The sequence below is a fragment of the Triticum dicoccoides genome, chromosome 1B, assembly GCF_002162155.2.
Source record: "Triticum dicoccoides isolate Atlit2015 ecotype Zavitan chromosome 1B, WEW_v2.0, whole genome shotgun sequence".
NCBI classification, from domain to species: domain Eukaryota; kingdom Viridiplantae; phylum Streptophyta; class Magnoliopsida; order Poales; family Poaceae; genus Triticum; species Triticum dicoccoides.
The window spans coordinates 114,260,634-114,267,266 of record NC_041381.1 but is presented as its reverse complement, the minus strand read 5'-3'; positions in this window follow the sequence as shown (position 1 = coordinate 114,267,266).

Sequence of the window (6,633 nt, the reverse complement as noted above, 5' to 3'; positions counted from 1 at the left end):
CGCCCCCGACCCCCACCGCGTCCCCGCCGCCCCTGACCCCTTGCTGCCCCGGCCATGTCGCCCCGCCAATTGTCGCGGCCGTCCCGGCGCCCTCCCCAGGCCGGCTGTCGGTGTCAAACCCGGCAGATCTCGGGTAGGGGGGCCCAAGCTGTATGTCTGAGGACCGAAGGTAACTATGAACAAAGGACACAGTGTTTACCCAGGTTCGGGCCCTCTTAATGGAGGTAAAACCCTACTCCTGCTTGATTATATTCGAGGGTATAGGGGTTACAAGAGTTGATCTACCACGAGACCGCATCCAATAGATTGGACGCCCGAGGACCCCCTAATCCAGAACTCCCACAGTAGCCCCTGAACCAGTCTTTAATGATGATATATTCGGCGTTCAGATTATCTTCGACATTGCAAGGCGGGTTCCTTGAAGAATACACATCGGCTTTGCTTTGTAAAAGAATTGTATCCGGCTTTTCATAATAAACACAACCCTTAGCCATGAAGGAAGGATATATATATATATAAGCCTTATTCTGCACGTCACCAACAGATCGCGGCCGCCCCTCCCCTCCTGACCTTCTTCCGCGGCAGCGGCCTGGGAGCGCCGCCGCCCGTCCCCTCCCGGCCTTCTTCCGCGGCAACGGCCTGGGAGCCGCCGCCCCTCCCATCCCGACCTTCTTCCGTGGCGGCGGCTTGGGAGCGCCGCCGCCCCTCCCCTCTAGGCCTTCTTCCGCGGCGGCGGCCTGGGAGCGATGTCGCCCCTCCCCTTCCCGCTTTCTTCCATGGCGGCGGCCTGGGAGCGCCACCGCCCCTCCCCTCCCGGCCTTTTTCCGCGGTGGTGGCCGGCAGCAACGCCGCCCCTCCCCTCCCGGCCTTCTTTCGCGGCGGCGACTAGGCAGCGATGCTGCCCCTCCCCTCCCTACCTTCTTCCACGGTGGCGGCCAGGCAGCTATGCCGCCTGTCGCCTCTTGGCCTTCTTTGGCGGCAGGCACCGAGCAACACCTCCCCCACCAACATATCGGCCTTCTTCCACGGCAGCAGCTCGGTAGCGCCGCCACCAAACTCCTCCGGGCCTGCAATTAGCTATACTTCATCAGATGTGGATTGGTGCGGCCTCGACATCAAACCAATTCGTGTAAGGAGGACTATGCGCAAGGTTCCTTCATCCACGACAGCTTCTTGGAATAATTCTGCAACGACCTTCAGAGAAAATCCACCGTCCCCGTTCACCTTGAGCAACGTCCAGACCGCTCATGAACTTCTGAAGGGCAAGTGGACTGCACGGGCGAAGGTGAAAGTTGTGCAGACGAACGAGAAGGGAACTTCCTCATGCAAACGCAAGAAATCACTTCAACACGAGCTAAGCAGTACACTTCCTCAACCATCTCAGTGTAGTTATTCTAGACAAAGCAGTACAAGCAGTATAGTACGCCTACAAAAACTATGTAGTGCAGTTGCTTCGGCTCGTTGTGGGGGAAAATGCAATGCACTTGCTCAGTTATGCAGTAGGCTTGTATAGGTTCATTACAGATAACGATGCAGTGTGGTTGCTTCAGTTCACCTTGCGGGGTGATGCAGTCTGCGTGCAATACTTCAGCAGTACCATTTCAAACACATTGCAGTTTGCATGATTCAGTTCATTTAACCTGACAATGCAGCTCGGTCATTTTGTGTGCAGGAAATGACGTTCAGGAGATACAAAATGCCGCGCATAATTGACAACACTGAGAACAACAACTTTCAGAAGAGGGGAGCTTCTTTTGAAAGAGATGCTGGCTGGGTTACCCCTGAGATTACTCGAGGATTCTTCACGACAACAAATAGGGTGCAGTACTCTCTGGAAGAAGATTCTTTCCTGGAAGAAGATGTAGTTGAAGATGATGATGATGTCACATTCGTTTGGGAAGGCACTCACCAACGGGATGATGAAGATGATGACGATGAAGATGAGCCAATAACAGTTCTCAACCCAGAGTATAAGCACGAGTTCACTACGTTTGGACAGCATGTCCAAACAGACAATGATGATGCAGTTGAACATGATGTTGCAGCAGATGATGATTATGAATATGATGATTTGCCACTGGTCCAAAATTTTCAAACCAATCCACTAAGACATCATCACAACACTGGATTACCACCACATCCACCTGATGCACCCCAAAACAGAGCTCAGGGTCCACCTGTTGCACCAAAAAATAGAGCTCCAAGCAGACCTGCTGCATCAACTTCCATGTTGCGACCACCAACGGTGCCTCGTTCAAAAGTCAACAGCAGGTACAAATCCTCCTCACTATTGCCGCGGCGAGATCCTCAACTACATAGATCTGCTTTAACCCCGCCATGTCCAATACAACCTAGCGAGCTGCAAACACCATCGGGTGAATGACTCTACACACATTTAAGTTTATGTTCTGAAAAAAAATTGTTGCAGTCCATTCAGATAACATTGCATTGCACACTGCTATTTCTTGTGAGGTTTGACCTAGCATCTAATGCATTGGATTCTTCTGAAAACTTAGGAACGTTGCAATGCTTTATTAAACTCGAATGCACTCCTCGTATTTAAAAAACTGAACATAACAAATTATCTCATAGAGCATTGCAATTAATGCAGGATAAAAACATGCCACTGAACCTCGTAATTGCTGCTAGAATGAAGTTCACCACGTACGACAAGGGATGGGACTTTTACAACAATTATGCAAGATGTGCAGGGTTTGGCATACGCAAGAGGGCAAAACACTGGACAAATGGCTACATTGTCTGCTCAAGAGAAGGGACACACAAGCAGACTGTGTTGGATTATAACCGTATACGACAGAAGACATCAAAAAGGATTGGCTGCAAGGCAAAGATTAGAGTCAAAAAGAGGAAGGATGGCAAATTTTTGATAAAAATGGTTCAACTCAACCACAATCACAAGATGCTGGAAAGCCCTGGGATGCTTTTGCACATGCGATCGCACAAAAAAGACGATCCTTTGATAGACCAGTTAGTGAAAGACATGCAACTGGACAACCAGACACATGCTCAGATGATGTCGATGTTGTCGCGTATGTCCGGTGGTCTGCAGTACATGGGACATACTAGCCGTGACTGGGTAAACAAGTAAACACATCACAGAGCATATCTCTTGAGAATTCTGTCGGTATTTATTCCCTGTTTGATGAGATGAGTTTGCATTGTGTCTGAAAATGCAGGAAACAGTAGTTTGCCAGAGAAGAGTCTGAAGATGATGTCAAGAAACTTCTGGATTTCTTCAAGAAAATGCAGAAGATAAACCCCGAGTTCTTCTATGATTATGATGTTGATGCAGATAACCGTGTAAGAAATGTCTTTTGGGCGAACGCAAGTTGCAAAGGATCGTATGAAGATTTTGGAGACTGTGTTACATTTCACACGACGTATAAAACTAACAAATTCCACATGCCGCTGGGAGTCTTCGTGGGAGTGAACCATCATCTTCAGAGCACCATATTTGATGTTGCCCTCGTGCGAGATGAAACAATACCATCATTCGAGTGGGTTTTCAAAACCTTTCTGAGGTGTATGAACAACAAGCAGCCAATCTGCATGCTCACAGGTACAAAAAAAACAATACCTGCATACTTATGTTTGTTTGGTGCACTTACATTTCTTCCATCTATCTTACACACACAAAAAACTTAATAAAACAACACTATTTGTGACTTCTCAGACCAGTGTTCTTCGATGAAGGCAGCATTAAAAACTATCCTCCCACATACTCTGCATAAGATGTGTCGGTGGCATATCATGAAGAAGTACAAAGACCACCTCGCCTTGCTGTATAAGGCGCACGAGAAACTCAAGGATGAACTCAATGCGGTGCTGAACCACCCACTAATGCCGTTAGAATTTGAATGAGCATGGAAGAACCTCATTCAGAGATACAACTTGCAAGACGATGAAGTGATGAATTCCCTGTGGGATGACAGGCACGAGTGGATCTCGGCTTACTACAAGGAAATTTTTTGTGCTCGGATGACTTCCACACAGACAAGCGAGAGCATGAACCGCATACTGAAGAAATTTTTTGTCAAGGAGAAGCATGATATCCATATATTTGCTTAGCAGGTGGACAAGTGCATTCAGACCAGGAAGACCATCGAGCATGTAGAGACAGTAGCAAATGAGGTAAACAAAATTTCAATCAAAACTGCTAAAATATGACTACAAAAACAAACAATTTTTTCATTTCTCTGGTTCATAACAGTGCATTGGTGATCATGCAGTCAGAGGTAAAAACAACAACCAAGTTTGGGTTCGAAGTTCAGCTATCAAAAGTGTATACAAGGGCAGAGTTTGCAGATTTCAAAGAAACACTCTACCGTAGCACCACATTCAGAGCAGAACGGTGCCCTGAGAACCCGACAAAGTATCTCGTACACCACTACAACAGATCGGATGCATTTGACTGGGCAAGGCATAATTTCCAAGTGGTCGCCGATGAAAAGAAAGGTGTCTACGAATGTGAGTGCAAACTCTGGACACACACAGGTGAGACTCCTAGCAAAAACAAATCTTGTTTCTGATAGTCATGCACGAAAGCTCACTTACTAAACTTTAAAAGTCCACATGCACGAGTAATTCACACAACCAAATGAAGTTCACTTCTTTAAAAATGAACAAATAACGGAAAAAATATGTGTTTATTTATTTCATGCAGTTCACTTACAAAACAAAAAAAATCATGTGTTTGTATGTAGGGCTCTTTTGCGTCCATGTGCCATGTGTTATGCATGCTTTCTCATTTGAGAGTACTCAAGATTCTTGAGGTGTACATCATGAAAAGATACACACGTAATGCAAGATCAGATGCAATGTTTGACAGAAGAGACTACGAACAAACAGCACCAGATGGAACCTCGCTTTTTTCATAGAAAATTGCTGATAGAAACAACAATGGACCTTGCAAACAGAGCGACAGGGTCTGACGCTGGGTGCCACAGAGCATTGTCTGGTATGAGGGCACTGATCGAGGAAGTTGACATGCTCAACGAAGAAGAAGAAGAAGAAGAAGCAGCAAAACTAAAGCAAGCAGAGAAATCCCAGGATGACAATAATGCCGAGAAAGTAGAAAATACTGAACACAACGGAACTGGTGCTATCAAAAAAGAAACAATTCTTCCACCTCCTGTTTCAAACACAAGAGGAAGGAAGAAAGGGGGCGATGGTACCCAGAAAAAGGTTGCATGCAAGGAGAAAAATGATGACAAAAACAATAAGCCACAACCTGAGCTGGACAGTGATGGTCACCCACTAGGAATAAGAAGGTGCAAAACATGTAATGAAATCAGCAGCCACAATTCCAGGACGTGTACAAAAATAAATGAACAAGAAAAACAAGGACATGGTGATGCACAACCAAACAGAAATTCCACTCACAACACTAAGAAATGGACGAAACCGAGACGTTGTAGTATCTGCAAAAAGAGGAAGAGACACAATTCAAGAACCTGCCACAAAAGAACAAGATCAGAAAATGAGGAAGACGAAGAAGATGAAATGAAAGAAGAAGATGGTGACACAACTGAAGAAGAAATGACTTATGAAGAAACGGATGGAGAAGAGGAGGAAGAAGAAGAGAGTGAAGAGGACGAAGAACGTGAAGAAACTGAAGAAACAGTGGCTAGAAACAAATGGTGAAGATGAGGAAGAGGAAGAAGATAGTGAAGAGAGTGAAGAGGAGGAAGAACATGAAGAAACAATGCCAACAAGACCACCCCAAGGTAATGCTGTTGTACAGAAAAAACCGAGAATGACACCACTTTCAAAGAACAAGGTAGGAGCACAAAAGTATGCAGTTGACAGCACTGGAAAACAAAAGCCACCATCAACCAGCACGCGGGGAGCAAAGAAGGATGCATTTCGCAGCGCCGGAGAATGAAAGCCACCATCAACCAGCACGCGGGGAGCAAAGAAGGATGCAGTTCACATCACTGGAAAACGAAAGCAACCAACAACCAGCACGCGGGGAGCAAAGAAGGATGCAGTTTGCAGCGCTGAAAAACCAAAGCAGCCATCAACCAGCACGCGAGGGGCTACAAACACAATGGTGCAGAGAAAAGAACCAGCAACACCGCCACAAAAAACAAAATAAAGTGCGACATTAGACACGCTCCAGTCACCGCGCAGAAGCAACAGGTTAATGACCAAATAGATGAACTTCAATAAATTAATCACATGCATAGAAGTTTGCTTATCTCTATGACTTATGTATCAGTTTAAATTTTGTGTAAACACACATTTCCCATTGACTATGAGTTATTCAACTAAACCATGTAAAGAGAAAATGGTATATAGAGTATACCATATATATAGTAGTCTAGAGTAAAACATTGACACATTTTGATTCAAAAACCATGTAAAAAATAGTGTTAGCTCACTATCAGCATGAAGTTCAGAATAATAATTGAAGCGGTTTAGATCACAAAAGTGCTTATTACAAAACACATCAAAAAGATGAAGCGTTCGACACGCAAAAGTACTTATTACAAATCGACCTCATAACCTCAACCAATAACGTCAAACGTGATTCTAACCGTACGATCCTCGAGTTCAAAGAAGTTGAGGGCAACAACATGCTCAGACTTCAGGCCATTATCAATGACAAAT